Source organism: Aegilops tauschii, chromosome 7, assembly GCF_002575655.3.
Source record: "Aegilops tauschii subsp. strangulata cultivar AL8/78 chromosome 7, Aet v6.0, whole genome shotgun sequence".
In the NCBI taxonomy this organism is placed as follows: Eukaryota; Viridiplantae; Streptophyta; class Magnoliopsida; order Poales; family Poaceae; genus Aegilops; species Aegilops tauschii.
This window is the reverse complement of record NC_053041.3, coordinates 111,869,100-111,896,953: the sequence shown is the minus strand read 5'-3', so window position 1 is coordinate 111,896,953 and position 27,854 is coordinate 111,869,100. Positions and strand designations below refer to the sequence as shown.

Sequence of the window (27,854 nt, the reverse complement as noted above, 5' to 3'; positions counted from 1 at the left end):
GGAGAGTACGATGACCTCCCCGTCGACCACGCGCTCCGAGAAGATCGCCCGCTCCACAAGCTCGGGGTACTTGCGGCGGAGGTTCCGCCATGTACTCCTCGTTGGTGGCCTCCAATCCTCCCGAGCCATCGCCGCATTCACCACCCCCAGTAGCGGCGGGACGAGCTCGACGGCCGTTGTCCCCCATGGGAAGTTGAGGCGCGCCGCGCGCCCGGACCTGCCACCGGTCGTACTCGAGGGCGGCGAGCTTCGCCGTGTGGAAGGACCCGAGCCACTTCTTCATGTGGGTCTCACGGTCGGTTATCTCCACCACCCACGTCCCCCACGGCCGCTGGCGGACGCCGAGGTACTTCCTCGGCTGCTACCGCGGCGCAGGGAGGTCGGAGATGCGGCGGGAGGGGCCGGCATCGGCGGGGCGGCGGCGACTTGAGGAGGCGCCGCTTGAAGACACGCGGCTCGCGTGGCGACGCGGATCGGTGCTGCTGATCGGCAGCGGGGAGTGCCGGCCACGGGGTCCGGCCGTTGGGAGGAGGGGGGCATCGAGGAACGGTGGGGGGTGGGAGGTCGTCAGCGGCGGGGATGGGGAGGAGGAGAGGCGGAGGAGGCGGAGAGACAAGTGGATATTTTTTACTCCGCCGCCGAGGGTGGAGTAAATATAGGCTAGGGATAAATGGCGGAGGATAAATTACCGTCCTTTGACGGTTATTGGGGTTCGGCTAGGTCCTGGTTAGAGGAGTAAAACTGGGTTTTATACTCATCTAACCGGTTATAGGGGATGACTTAGAAATGCCCTTATGGTCTTAGGTTGCTTTGAACCAGTGACATGGATGTGTGATACTAAAGTTAGTGGTGGTGTGAACATGGTTCGTCGGGAGGAGAAAGCAAGTGAAGAGGACAATGAAAATCTGATCACTTCAACCTGCAAGGTTGATCGTGGGGAGATGAAAGCAAGTGAAGAGGACAATGAAAATGACTTTAGTCTCCCCGAGTGTGTGGAGCCTCTTTTGAAATGAACTCCACTTTACACTGATGCGACAGCTGCCAGCATTTCATTGCCTTTTGCTCCAATGCCTTAACATGAGATGTGGTAGAACACGCCGCGCTGAGTACATTCCTCTTGTATCTGAGTGGTTCAAAGAGAACCGGTAAGTACTGCAACGAGTTAGCGAATAACAATTCATTTCCATATTTACTTCTTTGCTATACTTTCGTCTCATGTTGCATCGACATCTGTTTTGCAGTCCACCAGCGTATCCAGTTAAGGTCCGGGTGAGCTAGCAGAAGCTGCTGAAGTGCTATGTGCTCAGTGAGACACATCATAGGCCTCCTAAAGCACAGAAGAAGAAACATCTGCTCCGTTCACTGCAAGCAACGAAGTTCTTTCAAGCTATAGAGCTTGATTGGGCAGAAGCTGTGTTACAAGTTTGCAAGCAGGGCTACAACATGCTTAACTTGTTGATTCACAGGAAGAATCTGAACTATCTTCAGTTAGACTCCAATTTCAATTTGAAGCCTGTGAAGACACTCACAACAAAAGAGAGAAAGAAATCCCGTTTTGGAAATGCATTCCACTTGTGTCGTCAGATTCTGCGACTTACAAAGCTGGTCGTTGATGCAAAATTCTAATTTCGCTTGGGAAATGTTGATGCTTTTCAGTTGGCCGATGATCTGCAGTACATACTCTCTCATGTTGGTCAGTTGACAGTTATGTGAAGACAAAAGTATCGTCTGATGCGGCAAATTAGGATGTGCAAAGATCGGAAGCACTTGATACATTATTGTTTCAACACTGGCCCTGTTTGAAATGGACCTGGCTGTGGTTTTTGGGCTCCAAAGTGGAGAGTGTGGCTTTATTCCTTCGTGATATTGTGTCCTTGCTTGAAAGGTGGCTAAGGTAATTTGCTGGCCAAGCAGTTTGAAGGTCCCCATTCAAAAGGAGTTGCTAGAACAGGCAACATGTCGAGTCTCACTTTGATCTGGAACTTCGAGCAGCAGTCATGCATGATGTCCTTGATGCTATGACGGAGGGCATCAAACAAAACAAGGCTACTGCAGCATCTTGGTGATGCATGGCGCTGCTGGAAGGCAAATATCCCCTGGAAGGTCCCTGGCCTGCCAGTTCCTACCGAGTACATGATACTCGGTTATGTGAAGTCCAAGGCTGATTGGTGGACAAATGTCGCTCACTACAACCGTGAGCGTATAAATGGCGTGGTGCTACAGTTGACAAAAATGTCTGCCGCAAAAATCTTGGAAGCTTAACTCGTTTGTGGCTGAGGCAGAACAAGAGAGGCAACACAACTACTTGAAAGAACACCTGAAGAAGCAGTTGCTATTTATACAACCACGGTCCATTGGCTGGAGTCAAGGAAATTCTCACCGATTCCTTTTCCCCCACTCGCATACAAGCATGATACCAAACTTCTTATACTGGCACTGGAAAGGCTAAAAGAGTCATACAGTGTGGCAGTAAGATTAAATCAACTGCAGTGAGAGGAACTGGGTTTAATAGTGCCAGGATATGATAATCCACATGAAGCTTTGTCAAGGATAAAATATAATATTCTCACTCAGTGTGCTTTTAAAGAAGTTGATATTGAATTTATGGATCTGTATAGCTACTTGCTCCAGGTATATGAAATTGAGCCCCTTGAGAAAATTACTGATGCATACCTTGACCAACTTGTGGTATGAAGGGTGTTGGATAAACAGCAACTAACTTTACTGAGGGCCAAAGGCCATTACATATACATGTGTGGTAAAGTGCAGGAAACCCCTTATACACTGGGGATATACCGAAAAGAGACTATACACATCTAACACCCCCCCCCCTCAAACTCATGGTGGATCAACAATACTGAGTTTGGAGAGGAAAAAGGCATGCTGCGCTCGAGTCTGTGCCTTCGTGAAGAAGTCAGCCAACTGTAACTCAGAGGGCACATAGTGAAGAGCGAGAGTCTGATCCTGCACAGCAGCACGCACAAAGTGGGCATCCACACCGATGTGCTTGGTGAGCTCATGCTTCACCGGGTCGCGCGCAATACTGATAGCACCAGTACTGTCTGACAGTAAGGGAGTCGAGGTAGTAGCAGACACACCAAAGTCCTCAAGCAACCACCGTAACCAGATCACCTCAGCCGTCAGCATAGCCATGGCTCGCAACTCAGCCTCTGTACTCGAGCGAGAAACTGCAGTCTGTTTCTTTGTCTTCTAGGCAATAAAAGAGCCACCAAGAAAGACACAGTAAGCAGACAGCGAGCGTCGATCAGAGGGATCACTAGCCCAGGTAGCATCAGAGTAAGCCTGGAGCTCAAGAGAACTGGAGTGGGGAAAGAAAAGATGCTGAGAGATCGTGCCACGAAGATATCGTAGAACACGGAGGAGGTGACTATAGTGGACAGAGGTGGGTGCTGAGACAAACTGACTCAGGATGTGAACAGGATAGGAGATGTCAGGACGCGTAACAGCAAGATAGACAAGGCTACCAACGAGGTGACGATAGCGAGTGGGATTAGGAAGAGGGTCACCATCAGAGGCACGAAGCTGAACGTTGAGCTCCATAGGAGTCACAACAGTGCGGTCATCACTGAGAGCAGCTCGAGCAAGAAGATCCTGAATATATTTCTCTTGAGAGATGTAGAAGCCATCAGAGGTCGAGGAGATCTCAATCCCAAGAAAATAGCGAAGAGGACCAAGATCAGTCATGAGGAACTGGTCGTGAAGGCGGGCCTTAACAAAGGCGATGTAGTCAGAGTCGTCACCAGTGATGATCATGTCATCAACATAAAGAAGGAGAAGGGTCCGACCACGAGGAGATGTTTGAACAAACAGCGCGGGATCATGATCACTGGGCAAGAAACCAGCGGCGAGGGGCCTGTTTAAGACCATAGAGAGAGCGGCGAAGTCGACAGACAATACCGTCAGGAGCATAGTACCCCGGTGGTGGCTGCATGTAAACCTCCTCACGCAACTCGCCATTGAGGAAGGCGTTCTGGACATCAAGTTGAGAGATAGACCACTGACGAACAGAAGCCACAACAAGAAGAGTGCGGACAGTGGTCATGTGAGCCACAAGAGCGAATGTCTCATCATAATCGCGTCCCTGCTCCTACTGGAAACCACGGGCCACAAGACGAGCTTTGTAGCGCTCAAGAGAACCATCGAAGCGAGTCTTAATCTTGTAGACCCACTTGCAGGTGATGGGACACACACCGGAAGGAAGGGAAACCAGATCCCATGTGCCAGAGCGCTCAAGGGCAGCAAGCTGTTCGGCCATCGCAAGTTGCCATTCAGGCTGAGTCATGGCAGTCCGATAGGAGGTGGGCTCAGCAATAACAGAGAGACCGTACCGATCAGGAGAGTAGCGATCAGGCGGTGGGCCAGGCCGAGCACGGAGGTTATGAATCGGGGGAGGCGTGAAAGGAGGTGCACCAGAGGTGGAAGGCGCATCAGGGGAAACATCCTCAGAACGAGGGCGACGCGTATAGTGAAGAGGAAATGGTGAGAGAGGGCGACGGACTAGAGATGATGGTGGAGAGGTGGAGGAGGAGGATGGGGAAGATGGTGTCGATGGTGAAGGAGAAGGAAGGAGAGGTGCAGGCGGAGGAGGAAAAACATGAGGAGGCACATAGCAGGGTGTATCAGGGAGAAGAAGAAAGGAAAGATCGTCCACAGAGAAGCTCGAGGTAGAAGGGCGTGGGTAGAAGGCTCTTGATGATGCTGCAGTTGATGCGTATGACCAGCAGGTCCGAATGCTCTGATACCATGTTGGATAAACAGCAACTAACTTTACTGAGGGCCAAAGGCCATTACATATACATGTGTGGTAAAGTGCAGGGAACCCCTTATACACCGGGGATATACCGAAAAGAGACTATACACATCTAACACATCTAACAAAGGGGACAAATTGATGCCACCTTTCCTAAATTGGGTAAAGCTTGCTGATTCATAACCGCCTCCTCTACTTGCTTACAAGTGGTGCCAAGGTATAAATAATTTGCAGGACATATGGGACACTAGCGATGGGCAATGTGTTGTGATGCTGCAGATAAAGTTTGAAAAGTTGTTTGAAAAAATTGATCTGACTCTGTTGAACGGGCTTCTACCGTTGGTCTTGGACCATGACGACGCCGATCATGTCACTGCAAAGAATAATATTGTATTGTCTTACAAGGATATAAGTTGCACAAATTCTTAAGGGCTTATTCGAGGTCTTCACTTTTTGCATCTTTTGTTGTGCAGTACCATGGGCTGGTGGTGGATCTCCTACTTCTTGGTTTAACATGAGCTAGTGAGATTGCAGGGCCGCCTCAGATGCCAAATGAGTTCCTTACATATACTGACACTAAAGTTGAGACAAGGCATCCCATCAGGCTGTATTCTTGATATATCGATAAGGTGAATATAATGTTCCGGTTCACTCATGAAGAGGCAAGGGATTTAATTCAATGTTACTTGACAGAGCATCCTGGTCCTAATAATGAGAACATGGTCGGTTACAACAACAAGAAATGTTGGCCTAGAGATGCAAGAATGAGGCTCATGAAGGATTATGTAGATCTGGGAAGAAGTGTATTTTGGGATATGAAGAGCCGCCTACAAAGGAGAATTACTACATTAGAATGGGAGAATGGCTTTGTCCCTGTATACAGCAAGGATAACCCAAACTGGCTGTTTAGCATGTCTGGGCTTGAGGTCCATATACTACCGAAGATACGTATGACTCAGGAGGCATTCAGCAACGCAAAAGACGGAGTAAGCATTCTGCAGATTGAGCAGACAAAAGAAATAACAGCTGTTGCATTTTTGGGAGTTGATGAACACAAGAATGTGTTTGAGAACCTTGTCAAGCAAATCCTTATCTCATCAGGGTTAACGACATCTACCAAGATTGTCAACAAGTGCCACATCCAACCATGGGGGAGCAAGTTCATCGATTCTCAGCGTGTTTGGGCTGAGTATGCTTTGAAGAGGCAGGAAGCACAATCGCAGAATAGGTGCTTAACACTTGAGTATCTGGAAGATTCATGGGTTGGCCTACGACAAAGGATGGAAGGTGCGGACAGACTTTAAGCAGTATCAGTGTATCACCCATTCTGGCGGACACATCAGCGACATAATGGAAAGCTATGGCATCTGAACAACTACAGGACTGACGTCACCCAAGCATTTGGTGGTGTGGAAGGTATCCTGGAACATACCTTATTTAAAGGAACATATTTCCCTACTTGGGAGGGTTTGTTTTGGGAGAAGGCTTCAGGTTTCGAGAAATCAATGAAGTACAAAAATCTGACAGATTTGCAGTGTTCCGGGCTTAGTCAAATTCCTAACAGAAGATTTACCCTCTAGTGGTCACCAACCATTAATCGTGCAAACATATATGTTGGTTTCCAGGTTCAGCTAGATCTTACAGGGATATCATGCACGGTAAAATTCCAACCCTGAAAATCCCCCTGATTCAGATTTTTGGTGCACATCTTTAGCAGAAGGTCCATGAAAGTGTCTTTATGGATCTTTGCCAAGTTCTGGATCAGGAGTTGGACGCATTCGAGATTGAAGCAGTACAGGAGAAAATATATCCAAGGAAGAGTTGCAAGATGAACAGTTCATGTGCAGATGTCCTCCTTTTTGCTGCACATAGGTGGAAGATGTCCAAACCAAGCTTCGTTTGTGAGTCGAAGGATGTCTTCAGAAAGCGAGTCTGGATTGATGTGCAACTACGATGGGGAGACTACGATTCACATGACATGGAACGTTACAGAAGAGCAGAAAATATGGACTTCATGACAGATAATATGCCCATCTACCCTTCTCTGACTGGTATGATTTTGAGGATCCATTAACGGTCAATTTCTTGCCTTGTCTGAATCTTCTGTGCTTAATGTTGATTAATATTTCTTGCAGGGGTGATGAGTGGACTTGAACTAGCTTATAATTTGCACTCTGCTTTTGGTAACCGGTTCCCTGCGTCAAAGCCCCTCCTCCAGCAAGCTATGAACAAGATCATGAATGTAATAACCATGCTAACTGTAACAAATCTAGCTCTATGGCAATATCTGTGTTGTAGTAAAAAATGTCTTATCTAATAAAAGTCTTGCTGCAGTAGTTCGTTCTCTTCCTTTTGAAGAGCAGCCAAAGCAAATTATTGTGACAAGGAAGGGTATGTTGGATCGGTTGGAAGTCCATCTGCTTACTTCCCTATCAAGGGTAGTGAGTTACAGCTGACATTCAAAGCTTGCTTGAAGGTTAAGAAGTTTGGTGATCTTATTCTCAAAGGCTACGGAACCGCAGATGGTTCTTTGTAACATATACGATGACCGATTGAAAAGTATGTCGACCTACACTGCATTCTCTCGTCTTGTGCTTGTATTACGAACATTACATGGCAATAATGAGAAGGCTAAGATGTATGGGCTGAGTCCACAGGATAATCCCCAAGTCAAGATCAGATGCATATCCATTCAGTGACAGCATGGAACTCACCAGATGGTGACTTTGCCATCGAATCTCCCAGAGCATGAGTTCCTTGCTGACTTGGACTGTTGGGATGGGTGCATACCCAGTCGAATGAAGTTCCTCAGCTATCAACTCAGGTTTGTCTCCTGCTATCTCTGTATCTTCAAATCCAACCTTGTGATCCTTATCAAAAATGAAGTAGCTGAATTTTCAGTGCACAATTCTACAATGTCTGATCAAGCAGATTTATCTCTTCCCATGAGCGGCCAATTGTCTCTCCTGGGAAATTTGAATTCTGGATGTGAATATAAAATGCACGTTATACAAAATTTAATCTTTCCAATTCTGAATGTGAATACACTGCACTGTACATACAAATTTATTGCTGTTGGTTCTTTTGTTTCTTGCACATTTATAATAGTGAGTTTTTTATTTTTGCCTGTGACAGTTTCAGTGCTGAATTGTTGGTTCTGTTGTTTTTGGCACATTACGTAGTAGTCTCTTTTGCCTGTGAGCCGGTGTCTCTACTGAACTGTATTATGTTGTTCCTTGCACATTCTGTGCTGTGTCTTGCAGGATTTGCCATCGCATGCTAAAATTTTGGACAAGAACAAGCAGTAGGATGGTGAGAAGCGCATCATTTTGACCTGCAGCTTCACCCCAGGACCGCGCTGGTGGACTGCATACAAATTGACACCAACTGGTTTTCAGTGGGGCCATAGCGACAAGGACAATGGGAGCAAACCCACACGGGCATCTCCCAACTCACTACGAGAAGGTCTAGATGCTTCTCCGGGATCTGTAACTTTGACGTGACCAGTGACGTATGATGTTTTCCCGTTGGTCTCTTGAGACTGCAGCGTGTGTTGTAATTGTAAGCCTGCCCTTGAAGCACGGCGCTGTACAATTGCACAATGATAATGATGAACATATTGCCCAGCGTCCATGCCATTCTGGCTTCTACAGTAGATCTCATCATGTTGTTTGCCTTGTGGAATGATGTATGCTCTCCCTAGTTTTTGCTTGGACCTGACCAATTCATGCTCTTGTGCACATATGTTGCAATGACCTGAAAGCGAATCTTAAGTGTAACTGAAGAGTAGTTCTGGTACTGTGGCTGTGGCTGGATTTGCACTCCAAAATCTCTTGCCAGCTCCATTGCTTTTGGTCAAAAGAAATTTTTTGGTTTGTCTACAGCTTCCTCCACGTGGTTGTGCAGCATACGCTGTGCTGTCCTTGTACTCCCTCCGTAGAGAAACGTAAGAGCGTTTAAATTATTAAAGTAGCTAGTGATCTAAACGCTCTTATTACATTTATTTACATAGGGAGTAAAAAAATTCTTATATACAAAGCGAAAACAAGGCAAGTTGGAGAACTGAGACTGGCTCAGCCACAACACGTTCAAGGTTTGCCTGCACTTAGAGATCACCCATGCATAGTTATAAATCCAGCTTGCTTTACCAAAATGATGACATTCAGAGCAAATTTATCAGATGCTTCTTTTTAGAGGAAAGGCATACGCCCGACTTTATAAATAAAGCCATAAGGCAGGTAGCAACAGCATCACCGAAAAGTATCAAACACACCCAAGCCCCAACGCTGGGCAAGACGACGAAGGAAAAAGTCAGGTACATGGCTCCCACGCCAATACACGGCACGCAGGCTGGAAGAGAAAGAACCAACTAAAGCTAAAGAATCTGGCCCAAAAGAAGCACTCAAGCATCCTGCTCTTGTCTGCATAACTGAGACGCCGTGGTCCGGATTTTGTCGATCAGCATAGAGAGCGCCTCTTGGTCGTCGGCCTTAGTCAGTGATTTCCACTGCTGCAGGAAAGCACACGATTTAAATAAGCAGTCAGCCGGTTTAGCCGGAAACACGTGCTCAATAGTAAATTTGTTCCTAGTAGTCCACAGAGACCAGCATAAAGCCCCCAAGCCCACCCAAAAGATGCGTCTAGATACACCGGAGAGGTTGGACGCCAGGCTGCGCAACTCGGCAAAGGAGGCAGGGGCCCAAGACACATGAAGCCAGTCCCGCACACAACTCCAAATAAGCTTAGCCAGGTGACAGTGAAAAAAGATATGATCCGAGTCTTCCACATCACCGCAAAGAGCACAAAACTGGGAGCCCGACCCGTTTTTCTTACGAATCTGATCAACCGAGGGCAACCGGCCTCGAAAGGCTTGCCACAAGAAAATTTTAATCTTAGGGGGAATACGGGCCTTCCAAACTTGGGAAAAACGATTGGTAGGCGTGCCATCAACGAGCTTAGAATAAAGAGACTTAACAGAAAACCGCCCAGAGGCAGAAAGCGGCCAAAGCACCGAGTCCCTGACCGTCGAGAGCGTAGGGAAGAGGGCAGTAAGACGTTGCCAATCTTCAAACTCTACAGGCGACAGAGAACGGCGAAAGGCCAGGTTCCACCCCTGGATGCAAGCTTCGCAATAGAAATATTAGGGTCAGAGCAGTAAGAGAAAAGGATAGGGAAGGTCACCGAGAGAGGTGAATCTCCACACCACCAATCAAGCCAAAACCGAATAGAGGAACCGTCCCCAACAACAAACTTAACGAAAGATTGAAAAACAGGTCTAACTTTGACCAGAGACTTCCAAAACTGAGAGCCACCACGCGGCAGAGCAAACATCGGGCTCGAGGAAGGGAAATATTTAGCCTTAAGGATCGACAGCCAAAGGGGTTGATCCTCAGCGCTCATAATCTTCCACCATCATTTAATCATCAAGCATTGATTCATGATGGAAGTATTAAGAATCCCTAACCCCCCAAGGTTTTTGGGCCTGCACATCAATTTCCATTTGACGAAGCGATATTTGCGACGATTGTCCGCAGCATTCCAGTAAAACGCCCCACGGTGTTTGTCAAAACCAGCATGAATCCCAGCCGACAAGAGAAAGAAGCCCATAAGGAACATGGGGAGGGAGGAGAGGCAAGCATTAATTAGAGCCACTTTACCAGCATTCGTATTATATCTACCCCGCCAGGGAAGGACCCTGTTTCCCACCTTAGTGACTATCGAGGCAAAATCTTTGGCATGGAGCACATCCGGGGAAATAGGCAAACCCAAGTACTTGAACGGATAGGAGCCCTGCTTACAGTTAAGAAGGTGGGCCACTCGCGCGGCTTCCGAATCGTCCACACCAGTCACAACTACTTCGCTCTTGGCAAAGTTAATCTTAAGCCCCGACATAGCCTCGAAGCAAAGTAAAATAAATTTGAGGTGGGCAAGGCAGACCTCATTCATCTCGACCAGAATAATAGTGCCGTCCGCATATTGGAGATGGATGAGACCAGGGGGAATGAGATTAGAACACACCGGAGTAATGTGCCCACTAGTAGCTGCCCTAGAAAGTAGGCGAGATAAAGCATCTGCAACAAAATTGAATAAGATGGAAGAGGCAGGATCGCCTTGCCTCATGCCCCTACTCATTGTCTAAGTCAGAGCTTACAGCTTACAAAACCGGATGTCAAAGTCATTGTCTAAGGGCGCCAAAGCCAAAGATGCCGCCTACTCGGCTACTCCTACTTCAAGAAGCTGAGTAGTACTTCAGACTAGAGCCAAAACCAGTATGCCAACAAATAGATATAGCAGTAGAAGGCCCTTCGGCTCCGGGGCAGCAGCTTCTTCGCCAATGGGAATCGGTTTAGGGGCGACAAGGTGATGTCTTTTATTGCTGATGATGTCTTCTTCCTGATGTCCTCGTCGGTCAGATAGCCAAGGACCAGCGTCTTCAAGTATGAGCAGACGCTTGCAGAGACCTCATCGTCTTTAGCATAGCTCAGGAGGAACTCTTTGACTCTTGCATAGATCTCATCGTCTTTAGTATAGCCCAGGAGGAAGGCTTTGATAGCTCCATACACAGTGTCGTACCCATACTTGTAGATAGTGTAGAGGACCACTCCCAGCAGCGTGACGGTGCTCAAAGCAGCACCAGCTCCATGAACGAGTATCCATTTCAGCTCCCTGTGAAGATGTATAAACAAATCGAATGAGGCTAGCTCTGGCAGATGGCAATGTTGTGCCATCAATCGAAAGCCAAACAACTGTGGCGGCTAGCTAGCTACTAGATCTAGCTCTAGCTAGGGTGTACGCGCGCGCAGCCACGGCGTCTTGGCCACTGGGCCGGGCCTCGCGCGTGCTTGCCGATCGACTAGCCTCCGCGCGTCCATGGCCGGGACGGCAGCAGCTTCTGCGCTCGCCGCGCCCGTGCTCGTGTAGCCGCGGGTCGAGCGCGACAGTGTCGAGTGCCGAGCGTGATGTGTCCGGCTCCGGCGCCGCACGCCCACGGAGGACGGCGGCGGTGGGAAAGCTGCGACATTTGGTGGACGGTGTCGACTGCCGAGCGTGTCGTGTCCGGCGCTACTACCAGATATATCTCTAACAGGCGCGAAGGCACGGCGCCTCATGCCCACGGAGGACGGCGGCGGCGGGAAAGCCCAAAGCTGCGTCATTTGAGTGCGCGTGTTCGTGCCGGAAGCGGCCGGCTCGCGCGCGGCTGCGGCTGCGGCGGCGAGGCGTGGCCACGTGGGAAAAGGCGAGCGCGTACCTCAGGGCCGCCTTGAAGCCACCGGCTCTGTTGGCGTTGGGGTGGTCAGCAATCACTGCCGCGTCTTCCATGTCGCCGCCGGCTTTGTTGGCGTTGGGGTGGTCGGCAATTGCTCCCGCGTCTTCCATGCCGCCGTCGACGCCCGCGTCGCCATCGGCTCCCAAGCCTCCGTCCCCCCCGGTGCGCCGGGCACCTCCTCCTTCGGCTCCTGCACCTCGCCGGGCCAGGCAGAGCACGGCAGCGGCGGTGGACGCCGGGTGACGGAGGCACCACGCCCCAGCAAGCCAGGCGGATCCTCCTCCCAGATCGCCGTAGCCGCGGCTTCCTCCGTCGTCGACGGACCTCTCCACCTTGTCCATTTCATACCATCTGGCCATATGTATGAAAATGAACTACTCCTCATATGGAGAGGTAAAATTTAGAGTAAGTTTTAATACATTTAATGTTGAAACAAAAGGTAATTCAAACGCAAATTAAATATTTAGTGATAAACAATAATATTTGTGACATGAAAACCAACAACCTCTAAATTCCATTATCTTGAAAGATTGATGATGGTCAAGTAAAATGAACCATGCTGAGATTTTGAGGAGCCTTCATGCACCAAAGAAGATGTTATTTTCCTCAAAGTTCCTGCAAGGCAACCCGATATTGTGTTGGGAAATGACTAAAGTTTGGCAAATTAAGTCATTCTGTAACACATCAGTAGCTGGACTATTAATCTAATGCATTTTGTTTGCCAAACCACAACCTAGCTTCCGATTCACATCAACTGAAACAGGAATATGCAGTATCTAATAAATTTTACACCACATGTGCTTAGATACCACTGGTAGAAAATGGGCCTTTAGTCCCGGCTCGCAAAGGCCTTTAGTCCCGGCTGTGCAACCGGGACTAAATATGCGCGACTAAAGACCCCCCCCCCCCCCCCCCCCCCTAGTCGCGCCTCTTACGAACCGCGACTAAAGGCCCGTCCACGTGGGCGCCAGGGGTCCGTCGGGACGGAGGACCTTTAGTCCCGGTTCTCGTGGCTAACCGGGACTAAAGGCCCGTCCACGTGGGCGCCAGGGGTCCGTCGGGGCGGAGGACCTTTAGTCCCGGTTCTCGTGGCTAACCGGGACTAAAGGCCTCCTCCGCAGGTTTAGGGTTTTAGCCCCCCTAAACCTGGTTTCTTTTTAATTTGTAGTGTTTTATTTCTTTTATATTTTATTTTGTGTTTTATTTTAATTTTGATGAAGTTTCAGTACACATATTCTACGCTACTATATACATGCATATGAAATTTCAAACAAGAAGAATTCAAGAGGAATATATAATATATATTCAATCTCGGGTGACCATATACAACTTCGAACAAGTTTCCATACACAATTAGGATGGATGACCATATACAACTTCGAACAAGTTTCAATCTCGGGTATGCATATAAATTTCTTCGTCCTCGGTATAGTGTTCTCCTTTAGGATTGATGACTTCCCTCATGAAAAATCCTGCTAATTCATCTTGAATTGGTCAGAAGCGAGTTTCTGGACTAAGCCTCCTCCGCAAGTTATCCGTCGCCTTCCGCATGCTATCCGATGCCTTCCGCTCAGAGGTGTGTCTCCGGATGTTCTCACAAACATAGTATCCACATAGATTGGTCCCCGGTGGCTGCTTATCCACATTAACTAACCTTCTAAAATCTAGCTCATGTTTGAATTCACCGACAATTTCTTCTGAGAACCGTCTCCAAACCCTACATGGCAAAGAAAATTAAATGAACAAGGGAGTTATTAGTTACTTGATATTAGGAAATGAACGAAAGAGACCGATCGATATAGAGCTCAAATGATTGAAAATAATTACTTTTGCAGCATTTTTCTCATGTCGGCCCAACGCTTTGGATCCGAATCCATAGAGTCCATGATTAGAACTCGGGAGGTGTGAAGTTCAATATTTAGCAGAATCCAGTGGAACCTGCGGACACGTTACATGCACAGTCATGCATAACTCATCGATTAGACATACCATGCATGGAGTAAACAAAAGAGAATGGGCACAAGAGAGAAACACTCACCCAAAATGGTAAGGAAATAGAATATGACTTTTGAGTTGATGCTTTCTAAGAAACTTGTACAAGTCTTTCTCCACATCTTCGGGGTGATTTTGTAACACATGTCCATTAACGATATGTGGGTCAATGAACCCAACATCATGGATGTTTCTTATTTTGCATTCCCAAATCTTCAATCTGCATAATAGCGTACGCAACAATATAGTTAGGACAATATATATATATATATATATATATATATATAGTGCAGGCAATGAAGAACGAGATGAGGTAGAAATAAATCACTTACAGAACATAGCAACTCAGCATAGATTTGTCGAGGTCGCGCAGATTGAACAGCTGGAACAATTCACTCATATGAACTTGTACAGAGTACCGTTTGGTGTGATGCTCCTCTGTAACATCCGCATAAACATATTCTTTGTCGGCCCATGCTATGAATTGCTTGTACCAACGTAGCAGATTTCGCATTTGTGGTGGTAGACTCTTTTCCCGCGCAGGCTCGACGAGAGGCCCATTTCGCACATATTGTAATGCTATCTCACATACTGGCGCATCCTCAAGGCCTAAGAAGGCACGAAGAGTCAAACCCATCTCGGACGCTTGTTTCATGGCACTCGCTACAATCAATCCAAGTGCTGCCGCAGCTGCTATGATCTCGGGGTCCTCTTCCGGACCGGCTTTCACTATGAGCGGGGGGATCGATTGTTTATTCTGCATCCCGAGCTGGTCAACTTGTTTCCCGCTTTTTTTTACTTTCTTCTTTCTCCTCCTTCAATATTTTTGCTTGCCTACGAAGTTCATGTCCATAGTCGTCAGGCATATTCAGCTCGGCTTGGGACGGTGTCGTCAAAAAATCCTTAGCCCACTTCTTTTGCTTCTCAGTGAATACTTGCTTGGGCTCAGGCTCTTTTATCGCCTTCATATCCGCCTTCCATTTCTCATAATGAGCAGACGCGGCCAATTTGGTTTCAGCTTCACTAAGTTCCCAAGGCCTTGGGAGGAGAGGCTTCAGTGATGGCTCCGGTACCCTTGTGGTCTTAGGTACATAAGGGTCCGGGTTAATAGTCCAGGAGCGGGTTTCCTTGCTGTCCGCCTGCTTCTGCTTCTTCGCCGGAGGTGGATTGGGGGGCGTCGTACCCGCCGGAGGAGGATTGGGGGGCGTCGTACCCGCCGGAGGTTGTGGATCGGGGGACGGCGTCGAATGGCGTGAAGGAGGTGTAGGTGAACCACCACGACCACCACCACCGCCACCACCACCACCACCACCACCATCGGAGGGGGGTGGACTTGTTAGCCTTGGCGCCTCGCCTGGAAACACTATGTACTTTTTTTTTCCATAGAATGATCTGGCGCTTGACATCTCCAAGTCTTCTCTCCCCTTCGGGTGTAGCTTTGTCAATCTCCAGGTCCTCAAACCCTTGGACTATGTCTTCCACCGTGACACGAGCATAGCCATATGCAATGGGGTTGTTGTGGTGGAGTGCTCCAGGTGTACAGGGTAAAGCACTGCCGCTAGCTACCTTCGTGGAAACGTTCCCCGCGGGATAATGCAGATCACATTCTTTCATCTCCTTTACATCATCCACGGGGTAGTGAGGCTTCGGTGCACGAATCTCGATCATCGGTGCACTAGCACCAGGCGGGGCATCCGTGGAAGCCACGCTGCTTCTCCGCTGCTGGCTTCCGCGATCCGCTTCATGATCTTCATGCGGCCCTGCAGCCGATTTTTCTTTTACTAGTTCATGCACGGTCTGCTTCAACTCATGGAGTTCCGATGCAAACTTCGCCATAAGATCTGCATCCCGGTCCGTCTTTCTCTTACGGCTTCTGTAACAGTACGGGTCATTGTCCTCGGAAAACCCTACTTTCCACGGAACTTTGCCTTTGCCTCGTACACGTCCTCCATGTTCATCATTCCCGAGGGCTGTTGTCAGTGCGTCTTTCTCTCTGTTGAACTTGATCAAGCCCTCTTGAGCTTGGGTCATTGCGTCAATAAGGTCTTGGGTGGGAGCAAACTTTTTCTTCCGGTGAACAAACACCCCTGTCTCCGGGTCTAGCGATCCCCCATGCCCGTACCACCAGCTTTTGGCCCTTGGGTCCCATCCCTCTGTACCTAGAGGGATTCCTCGCACCCTCAGGTCCTCCTCCATCTTATGCCACTTAGGCTCCGAAAGGCGGTATCCTCCTGGCCCCATAATATGATGGAACTTTTTCTTACTCGCATTATCCTTATTTTTTTTCGATATTTCCTTGAAATGCTCCGATTGCTTTTGCCTCACAAATTCTGGCCAATCATCTTTCAGTTTCTCGTGTTGTCCATTGAAATCCGGAGTCTTGCCCTTGTTGACATAGTCACGGGTTAAATTTTTCTTGAAGTTTCGGAATGCTTCGCCCATCTTCTGAAGAGCGAACTCTTTAACTAGCCTCCTCCTCTCACGTCCACCCAGAACCTCGTTACCGAATTCATCGACTTTGTTGTATTCCGGAGGTAGAATGAAATGTTCCATAAGCTTTCTCCAGCAATCCTTTTTCGTTCTCTTGTCGACAAAACTGAAACCAAGACGTGCCTTCTTTGGCTCCTTCCATTCCTGGACGGTGATTGGGACGTTGTCTCTAACAATGACTCCGCATTGGTTGATAAACTTTGAGGTGTGCTGTAGGGGCTTGCCGGTTTCACTGACAAACTCAATGGCATATGTTTCTCCTGTTTTCATCGCCTTGGATTTGCCACGCTTTGTCGTACTCGATCCGGCCGAGGGCTAAAAAAAGAAAGAGAGTCGCGCACGTTAATACATATGTATTCACATTTCAGTAAGTTTGTATCACGAGAGGCTCAATGTATATATATACCTCGCCGGAGGTGGTTGCTACTTGCAATTCGAGATCGTCGTTTGTTGACGGTTGACCTCCGTCGACAATGTCCGTTCCTTCACCTTCTTGATCATCGACAATGTCTGTTCCACCGTCAAGGTTCAGAAAAGAAGAGACTACATCCTCTTCTTGCTCATATTCTGAGCCCGGCACATAAGGAATCTCGTTGTTGATGATGCCCATTAAATAACGTTCAGCCTCCGGATCCCTAAGCGGCTCGGCTCTATCGTCCGCCATATATCACTCCTGCATGTAGTAAAAATTCTTTAAGCATAAAGAAATTAAAAAATAAGATTAAGGGGACATAGAGGAGGAGGAATTAAAAAATAAGATTATTGAGCACTAATTTGCATAGAAGTTTTTGTTTAGCACTGCCAAGTATTTTGTTTTTCCTTTTCTTTTTTCTTTTCTTTTTCCTTTTCTTATTTTCTTTTTCCTTTTCTTCTTCCTTTTCTTCTTCCTTTTCTTTTTCCTTTTCTTATTTTGTTTTTCCTTTTCTTCTTCCTTTTCTTTTTCCTTTTCTTCTTCCTTTTATTTTTCCTTTTCTTCTTCCTTTTCTTCTTCCTTTTCTTTTTCCTTTTCTTCTTCCTTTTCTTTTTCCTTTTCTTCATCCTTTTCTTTTTCCTTTTCTTATTTTGTTTTTCTTGGTTTTCATTGGTTTTCTTTGTTTCTTTCTCGATTTTCTTGATTTCATTCCTTTGCATTGGTTTCTTTTGTTTTGTTTTCTTTGTTTTTCTTTTTGGTTTTCATTGGGTTTCTTTGTTATTCCTTATCTTTTGTCGATTTTATCGGTTTCTTTTTGCTTCAACACGTGTTAACTTTTTCAACCTTTTTCTTATACATCAGAAAGATTTTTATATATACATTTAACATTTTTTAAACACATGATTAAGTTTTTTTGAAAACTTATTTTTTTGGATGTATGGGTTGGTCTCCCCAACCGGGAGTAAAGGGTATTTCGCGCCGCTTTCGTTCCCGCGCGGAAAGAGCCTTTAGTCGCGGTTCGTGTCACGAACCGCGACTAAAGGTCCTTTTTCATATACTTTTCAGAAAATACAAATAATATATCAAAAAAATCAGAAAAATAAAACTAATTCATTTTAAAATCTTAAAAATACAATTATATATCAATAAAATCAGAAAAATAAAACTAATTCATTTTAAAATATTAAAAATACAAATAATATATCAAAAAAATCAGAAAAATAAAACTAATTCATTTTAAAATCTTAAAAATACAAATAATATATCAAAAAATCAGAAAAATAAAACTAATTCATTTTAAAATCTTGAAAATACAAATAATATATCAAAAAAATCAGAAAAATAAAACTAATTCATTTTAAAATCTTAAAAATACAATTATATATCAAAAAAATCAGAAAAATAAAACTAATTCATTTTAAAATCTTAAAAATACAAATAATATATCAAAAAATCAGAAAAATAAAACTAATTCATTTTAAAATCTTAAAAATACAAATAATATATCAAAAAATTCAGTTCATCGATCCCTTGAAGGTTTGACAAAAGGTTTGATACATCATTCAGTTCATCGACCAAATACAAATCATCCGGATTCGCCATCGTACGTTTTAATTCACATGATCCATTCAACAAAGTTTGGTACAATAAATTATTACACATCAATTCTTCCCTTGTGTCCCTGCTTGCTTACGATTGTGCCGTATCAATGGAGCATCCTCATCATTTAACTTAATGCTTGGGTCAGTGTTCACTTTGAAGGGCGGAATTTCACCAAACATATTATAATCTTCTGACATGTCTGTCTTGTCCTCCACTCCCACGATGTTTCTTTTCCCTGAAAGAACAATGTGGCGCTTTGGATCATCGCATGATGTACTGATCGTTTTCTTATCTTTCCGTTTCCTCGGTTTGCTACTCATGTCCTTCAAATAAAAAACCTGAGCGACATCTTTGGCAAGGACGAATGGTTCGTCAAGGTAACCAAGATTGTTGAAATCCACCATTGTCATTCCGTATTGCTCGTCCACCTTTACCCCACCTCCTGTTAGCTTGAACCATTTGCATCGGAACAAAGGGACCTTAAAGGAGGGTCCATAGTCAAGTTCCCATATCTCCTCTATGTAACCATAATATGTGACCTTTTTCCCATTCTCGGTTGCTGCATCAAAGCGGACACCACTGTTTTGGTTGGTGCTCTTTTTATCTTGGGCGATGGTGTAAAATGTATTCCCATTTATCTCGTACCCTTGGAAAATCGTTATAGTCAAAGATGGTTTCTTGGCCAACATGTACAGCTGATCTCCAACATCATTGTCATTCATTAAATGTTTTCGCAACCAACTGCCGAAAGTCTCCATGTGGGCCTTTCTAATCCAGGATTCAGGCTTCCCCGGGTTGTCCGAGCGTAAAATATTCTTGTGTTGCTCGAAGAACGGAGCCACCAAGCTGGAATTTTGCAGAACTGTGTGGTGTGCTTCAGTCATAGAATGACCGTCCATACATATCGTTGATTTCCTTCCGATCGTGCCTTTTCCACTTAGTCTCCCCTCGTGCCGCGATTGAGGAATACCAATCGGCTTAAGGTCAGGAACATAGTCAATACAGAACTCAATTACCTCCTCATTTCCATAGCCCTTGACGATGCTTCCTTCTGGCCTAGCACGGTTACGAACATATTTCTTTAATACTCCCATGAACCTCTCAAAGGGGAACATATTGTGTAGAAATACAGGACCGAGAATGGAAATCTCTTCGACTAGGTGGAGCAGGAGGTGCGTCATAATATCGAAGAAGGATGGTGGGAACACCAACTCGAAACTGACAAGGCATTGGACCACATCGTTCTGTAACCGTGGTAGATCTTCTGGATTGATTACCTTCTGAGAGATTGCATTGAGGAATGCACATAGCTTCACAATGGCTACTCGAACATTTTCCGGTAGGAGCCCCCTCAAAGCAATCGGAAGCAATTGCGTCATAATCACGTGGCAGTCGTGAGACTTCAGGTTTTGGAACTTTTTCTCCGCCATGTTTATTATTCCCTTTATATTCGACGAGAAGCCAGACGGGACCTTCATACTGCTCAGGCATTCAAAAAAAATGACCTTCTCTTCTTTGGTAAGAGCGTAGCTAGCACGACCTTGAAACCATTCCGGATGCCGGTCATCTGGGTCTTTCAAAAGTTGCTGGTCCTGCCGTGCTTCCTTTGTATCATTTGTCTTCCCATACACGCCCAAGAAGCTTAGCAGGTTCACGCAAATATTCTTCGTAACATGCATCACGTCGATTGCAGAGCGGACATCTAGGACTTTCCAATATTCTAGCTCCCAAAATATAGATTTCTTCTTCCACATGGGTGCATGCCCGTCAACTCCCCGCGGAACTGATTGTCCGCCAGGACCCTTTCCAAAGATGACTTTCAAATCCTTGACCATATCAAATATCTCAGCACCAGTACGTTCCGCAGGCTTCGGCCGGTGATCTGCCTTGCCGTTGAAATGCTTGCCTTTCTTTCTTACGTTATGATTTCAGGGAAGAAATCGACGATGACCCAGGTACACGTTGTTCTTACAATTAACCAAACGTACACTTTCAGTCTCATGTAAGCAGTGCGTGCATGCATTGTATCCCTTATTTGTCTGTCCCGAAAGGTTACTGAGAGCAGGCCAATCGTTGATGGTTACAAAAAGCAACGCTCGTAGGTCAAATTCCTCTCCTTTGTGCTCATCCCAGACACGTACACCAGGTCTGGCCCACAACTGTAAAAGTTCATCAACTAATGGCCTTAGGTACACATCGATGTCATTCCCGGGTTGCTTTGGACCTTGGATGAGCACTGGCATCATAATGAACTTCCGCTTCATGCACAACCAAGGAGGAAGGTTGTAGATGCATAGAGTCACGGGCCAGGTGCTATGGCTGGAGCTCTGCTCGCCAAAAGGATTCATGCCATCAGTACTTAGACCAAATCTTATGTTCCTTGCGTCAACTGCAAAATCTTTGAACACTCTGTCGATCTTTCTCCATTGCGTTCCATCAGCGGTGTGTCTCAACTCCCCGTCGGACTTACGGTCCTCTTTGTGCCATCGCAACGACTTGGCATGCTTTTTGTTCCTGAACAGATGTTTCAACCGTGGTATTATAGGAGCATACCACATCACCTTGGCGGGAACCCTCTTCCTGGGTTTCTCGCCCTCAACATCGTCACCAGGGTCATCGCCTCTGATCTTATAACGCAATGCAGTGCATACAGGGCATTCATTCAAATTCTCGTATTCACTGCGGTAGAGGATGCAGTCGTTAATGCATGTATGTATCTTCAGAACCTCTAAACCTAGAGGGAAGACAACCTTCTTTGCTTCGTATGTACTGGCGGGCAACTCGTTATTCTTCGGAAACATATTCTTCAACATTTCCAGCAAATTTTCAAATGATGAGTCACCTACACCTTCCTGTTCCTTCAATTTTAGCAAATCCAGTGTGCAGCCAAGCTTTTTCAGACTATTATCGCATCCTGGATACAACGACTTTTTGTGATCCTCTAACATGCAATCCAAATTCTCCCTATCCTTGTCAGTTTCGCAGCGTCTCCGTGCATCAGCAATGGTCCGACCAAGATCATCAGCGGGCTCATCATGTGCCTCTTCTTCACCTTCACCTAACCCTTCCCCACCTTCAGCATCATCCTCCATGAAAGTATCACCGAAATGATCATGATAGTTGTCATCGATATCATCCCCTTCTTCATCTTCTTCCATTCTAACCCCTCTTTCTCCATGCTTGGTCCAACAATTATAGCTTCGCATGAAACCGTGCCGAAGCAGGTGCATGTGAACGTCTCTTGAGAAGGAGTAACCCTTCTGATTCTTACAGACAGCACATGGACAGATAATAAAACCTTGCTGCTTGTTCGCATTTGCCACTACGAGGAAATCTTTCAAACCCGTAGTGAACTCGCCGGAGAGTCGGGGACCGTACATCCATTGCCGATTCATCTGCATTATTATTATATAAAGTATATAATTAACCATCATGCATTTGTTAAACTAACTAGCTAGAAATAATACAAATTAAACAATGAACTACACACATGCATATTTTATCAATGACACATGAAAGGTTCAAGTTGCTAACCGCGATCGCGGAGGAAAAATAAATGAGAAAGCTCAAGTGTGGCTCGGACACTTCATATCATGTTTGTTTCAGGCTCTCGGGCATTTCATCGAACACCTTGTGTGCATAGGAGGAACCAAAAGCAAACCCACCACCCCCTTCTGAATATTGTGAAGTGAGCTGAGTGAAGTGAAGTGAGCTGAGTCCTATATATAGGGATGGGCCTTTAGTCCCGGTTGGCCTGGCCAACCGCGACTAAAGGGCTTCGGGGACCTTTAGTCCCGGTTGGCCAGGCCAACCGGGACTAAAGCCCCTCCCGTCCGCCAGCTGTCGACCGAGCGCGCTGGGCCCAGATAGTTGGTCGCGGGTCTCCTCCCGAACCGCGACTAAAGACCCCTTTTGTCGCGGTTCGATTATTTTAGGGACTAATGGGGGCGTATGGAAGCCTCTTTTTCTACTAGTGTACTAAAGCAAAATATGTATACCAATGTTAGATTCATAGCAGAATGAGCAGGTCTTTGTGCAATCCGCATCAGGAAATGCATGCAGCATCGTACAATTATAAGCATCTAAATTGAAACTAAAGCTAACTAATGAGAAATATGCAACAAAAGAATGAAGGTGCAGTTTGAAAAAGGTGCATGTGATACTTGCATGCTCAATTAATCAGAGTACTCAAACCATAATACAACCCACATCATAATTTATCTCTTTACCAACAAATGTGACAGTGCTAAGACTATGACAAACCACCTATGACGATCCCACACATGCTTCTAACATGACGAACATAGAAAAAGCAAGTGATACAACTATAGTTCTAAAAACCACCTACGATGATCCCACACAAGCATTCTAGTATACCTGACATAGCAAGAGAAAGCGGTGCTAATACAACACTCCGTAACCTACATTTGTTTTGCATAAGGGGTTTATATTTTTTATGTACAACTAAGATAAGCATTGAGGTTATTGTTGGTAGCATTAAGCTCGGCCAGCACCAACCCCACTGCCTCTGGCGGCTAAGATGAAAGGGCCCCATTCATATTTTGCCACATCATGCTCTCCTGTTCCACACTCCTCATACCAATGTCCCAATATTCCACATTCATAGCAAAAGGTGGGTAGTTTTTCATACTTAACGCTGTAGTTTTCTGTTTCTCCAGCCTTTGCAAACCAAACCACCATTGTGAGTTTCTTTGCTAACATCAAGTTTAACTCGAACTCTAATGAACTCCCCTACAAAGCCATTGGGCAAGGGTGATATGTAATTCTTGTACCTCACCTATGCGCCTTGCAGGGTTCTCCAGGAAGGTCTTGTTCATGAGCACACCATAAGGGAGTTTATGTATCTGGGCCCAAGTCTCCAACTTGTCAAGTTTAACCTTCTCTAGTTTTGTAAAGCCATCATACTAAGCTAGGATTAGGGCATAGCCCTTAAAATCCTAGGGACCCTTGTGCACAGCCTTGTTCCAATATCCAAGGCAATTGAATTGGATCGAAAACAAATTAGGGTTTATCCTTCTCAAACGATCGCATGCGCTGGATTCCATGCAACCTTCATGTCACCGATCAGAGCACTCTTATTGAAAGATTTCGTCATCTGAACATGGTAGAGAGCCAACCACTTAGGTTTTACCTCCGCTGATTCCATCTCATCTTCCCATAAAAGGTCATCCAATTCGTCTTCCTGGAGGGTGAGACGGTCCAGCATGTCCCCCGTACTCCCAACTCCACCATCCCATCCCGCTCTGTCCTCTGTCGCACTAGCCATCGCGATCTTGCAGAAACAACGGAACATAATCTAAAACCCCCCAACAACACCGTCCCGCCTCACCCCGAGACGAGGGGGATGGTGAGAGAAGTATCAGCCGAAGGACTATCGGCTTACAGGTGGCCAAACGACACAAACTCACAGCGTAGATCACCGGAGGACAGACAAATCCTAGGCCGCCACCGTAGGGGACAGGGACTCTCGGGGGACAGCGAAAACAAGATCGATACGCGCGGAACATATATACGTGGCGATTGATGACTAACCGTTGGGCTGAGATATGGGGACAAAAAAGGGCTGGCATGGGCTAATGTTTTCTAGTTGCATTTTTTAGTTTTTTTCTAGGGAAGGCATTTTTTGAGATGGCTAGTGTATTGTTTTCTTGGTCGGGCTCTTTTTCCCACTTTTGAGTGCTTTTTAGGGGTAAAGCATCGCTTTATTTTATTCATCCAATGCCACAACTTTTTTTTGAGGGAAAGCCATTTCATTAATTAAATGAGTTCGGGATCTCATCCGCGATTACACTACGAATACATTCTGGAGGCACATTTTGCCATTCCTTACATAACTCGTCCCCTAAAGCTAGCTTAGCTAATATATGAGCAGCTCGATTTGCAGACCGATGCCTCCAAGTTACTTTGCATCCCTGCCAACCCTACATTAGACACTTAACCTCTCAACTAGTGGCCTAGCCGCCGACATGTTTTTGCTTGTACCGTTGATCATCTTTAGGGCTTCGCTGCAATCAAGTTTGACATTAATCATTGACACACCCATCTCACGCCCGAACTGGAGCGCCCTTTCGCAAGCCATCAGTTCAACAAACTCTGGCTTAGAATCATAAGGAAGGAAGCACCCCTAAAGGCACCATCATGGTCACGAAGAACCACCCCCTCCTCCTTTTTTCGCATCCTTTGACACAGCTCCGTCAGTGTTGGCAAGAATCAACCATGTTCAGGAGGGATCCATTTCTTGAAGGAAATATGCCCTAGAGGCAATAATAAAGTTGTTAGCTTATATTTCCTTATTCATGATAAAGGTTTATTATTCATGCTATAATTTTATTGATCGAAAACCTAAATACTTGTGTGAATACGTAAACAAATACCGTGTCCCTAGTAAGCCTGTACTAGACTTGCTCGTCGATCAAAGATGGTTAAGGTTTCCTAACCATGGAAATGAGTTGTCATTTGATAACGGGATCACATCATTAGGGGAATGATGTGATGGACAAGACCCATCCGTTATCTTAACATAATGATCATTCAGTTTTATTGCTATTGATTTCTTCATGTTAAATACATATTCCTTCGACTATGAGATTATGCAACTCCCGGATGCCGGAGGAATACCTTGCGTGCTATCAAACGTCACAACGTAACTGGGTGATCATAAAGATGCTCTACAGGTATCTCAAAAGGTGTTTGTTGAGTTGGTGTAGATTGAGATTAGGATTTGTCACTCTGAGTATCGGAGAGGTATCTCTGGGCCCTCTCGGTAATACACATCATAAGCTTGCAAGCAAATGACTAAGGAGTTAGTCACAAGGTGATGTATTACCGAATGAGTAAATAGACTTACCGGTAACGAGAGTGAACTAGGTATGAAGATACCGACGATCGAATCTCGGGCAAGTAACATACCGACGGACAAAGGGAATTACGTATGTTATCATAACGGTTCGACTGATAAAATCTTCGTAGAATATGTAGGAGCCAATATGGGCATCCAGGTTCCGCTATTGGTTATTGACAGGAGAGGTGTCTCGGTCATGTCTACATAGTTCTCGAACCCATACGGTCCGCGCGCTTAACGTTCGATGACGATATAGTATTATATGAGTTACGTGATTTGGTGACCGAATGTTGTTCGCAGTCCCGGATGCGATCACGTACATGACGAGGAGTCTCGAAATGGTTGAGAGGTAAAGATTTACATATAGCACGATGGTATTCGGACACCGGAAGTGTTTCGGAGGGTACTGGGTACTTATCGGGTCACCGGAAAGGAGTTTCGGGCACCCCGGCAAAGATATGGGCCTAATGGGCCAAAGGGGGAACAGACCAGCCCCTGGTGCGCCCTTTCTTTGTACAGTAGGCCCTAAGGGAAGGGAAGGAGGAAGGGCTAGCCCCTCCTGCCTTTCCCTCTCATGGGAGAAAGGAAAGGGGAGCGCCACCCTCCCCTGCCTTTTCCCCGCACCTATATAAGGCAGGGGAGCGCGGCTTGGGAGGGACTCCAAGTAGGATTCCTCCTACTTGGGCGCCTCCTTTGGCTGCTCCGCCCTCCCTCCCACCTATATATATGTGGGAGGGGGGGGGCACCTAGCACAGAACAGACAATTGCCTAGCCGTGTGCGGCGCCTCCTCCACCGTTTACACCCCCGGTCATATTTTCGTAGTGCTTAGGCGAAGCCCTGCGGAGATCACTTCACCATCACCGTCACCACGCCGTCGTGCTGCCATAACTCATCTACTACCTCGCTGTCTTGCTGGATCAAGAAGGCGGAGGACGCCACCTAGCTGAACGTGTGCAGAACGCGGAGGTGTAGTACGTTCGGTACTTGATCGGTTGGAGCGCGAAGAAGTTCGACTACATCAACCGCGTTGTTAAACGCTTCCGCTTACGGTCTACGAGGGTACATAGACACACTCTCCCCACTCGTTGCTATGCATCTCCTTGATAGATCTTGCGTGGGCGTAGGAATTTTTTTTGTTTTCATGCAACGTTCCCCAATAGTGGCATCATGAGCCAGGTCTATGCGTAGATGATATGCACGAGTAGAACACAAAGAAGTTGTGGGCGGTGGAAGTGATGTTCATACTGCTTACCACCAACGTCTTATTTTGATTCAGCGGCATTGTGGGATGAAGTGGCCCGGACCAACCTTACATGTCCACGTACATGAGACCGGTTCCACCAACTGACATGCAACTAGTTTTGCATAAAGGTGGCTGGCGGGTGTCTGTTTCTCCTACTTTAGTTGAATCAAATTTGAGTGCGCCCGGTCCTTGAAGAAGGTTAAAACAGCAAACTTGATAATTCACCGTTGTGGTTTTTGTCGTAGGTAAGAACAGTTCTTGCTAGAAACCCGTAGCATCCACGTAAAACTTGCAACAACCAAGTAGAGGACGTCTAACTTGTTTTTGCAGGGTATGTTGTGATGTGATATGGTCAAGACATGATGTGATATATGTTATTGTATGAGATGATCATGTTTTGTAAGTTATCAGCAACCGGCAGGAGCCTTATGGTTGTCTCTTTATTGTATGAAATGCAAACGACATGTAATTGCTTTACTTTATCGCTATGCGTTAGCAATAGTTGTAGAAGCAATAGTTGGCGAGACGACCACGACGCAATGATGGAGATCAAGGTGTCGAGCCGGTGACGATGGAGATCAAAAGCATGAGATGATGATGGCCATATCATGTCACATATTTTTTTGATTGCATGTGATGTTTATCTTTTATGCATCTTATTTTGCTTAGAACAACGGTAGCATTATAAGATGATCCCTTCACTAAATTTCAAGATATAAGTGTTCTCCCCGAGTATGCACCATTGTGAAAGTTCGTCGTTTTGAGACACCACGTGATGATCGGGTGTGATAGACTCTACGTTCACATACAACGGGTGTAAGACAGTTTTGCACATGCAGAATACTTGGGTTCAACTTGACGAGCCTAGCATGTACAAACATGGTCTCGGAAAACTAGAGACCGAAAGGTCGAACGAGAGTCATATTGAAGATATGATCAACATAGAGATGTGATGTTCACCATTGATGACTACCCCATCTCACGTGATGACCGGACATGGGTTAGTTGATTTGGATCACGTATCACTTAGATAACTTGAGAGATGTTTATTTAAGTGGGAGTTCATTAGTAATTTGATTAATTGAACTTCATTTATCATGAACTTAGTCCTGATAGTATTTGCAAATCCATGTTGTAGATCAATAGCTCGCGATATAGCTCCCCTATTTTTGATATGTTCCTAGAGAAAAATAAGTTGAAACATGATAGTAGCA

The 27,854-nt window shown here is 46.0% G+C and overlaps 1 pseudogene; it reads left to right on the top strand.

The window, feature by feature from the left end:
- Positions 1 to 281: 281 nt before the first annotated feature.
- Positions 282 to 8,079, top strand: LOC109787477 (pre-mRNA-processing-splicing factor 8A-like; annotated as a pseudogene).
- The last annotated feature ends 19,775 nt before the right edge of the window (positions 8,080 to 27,854 follow it).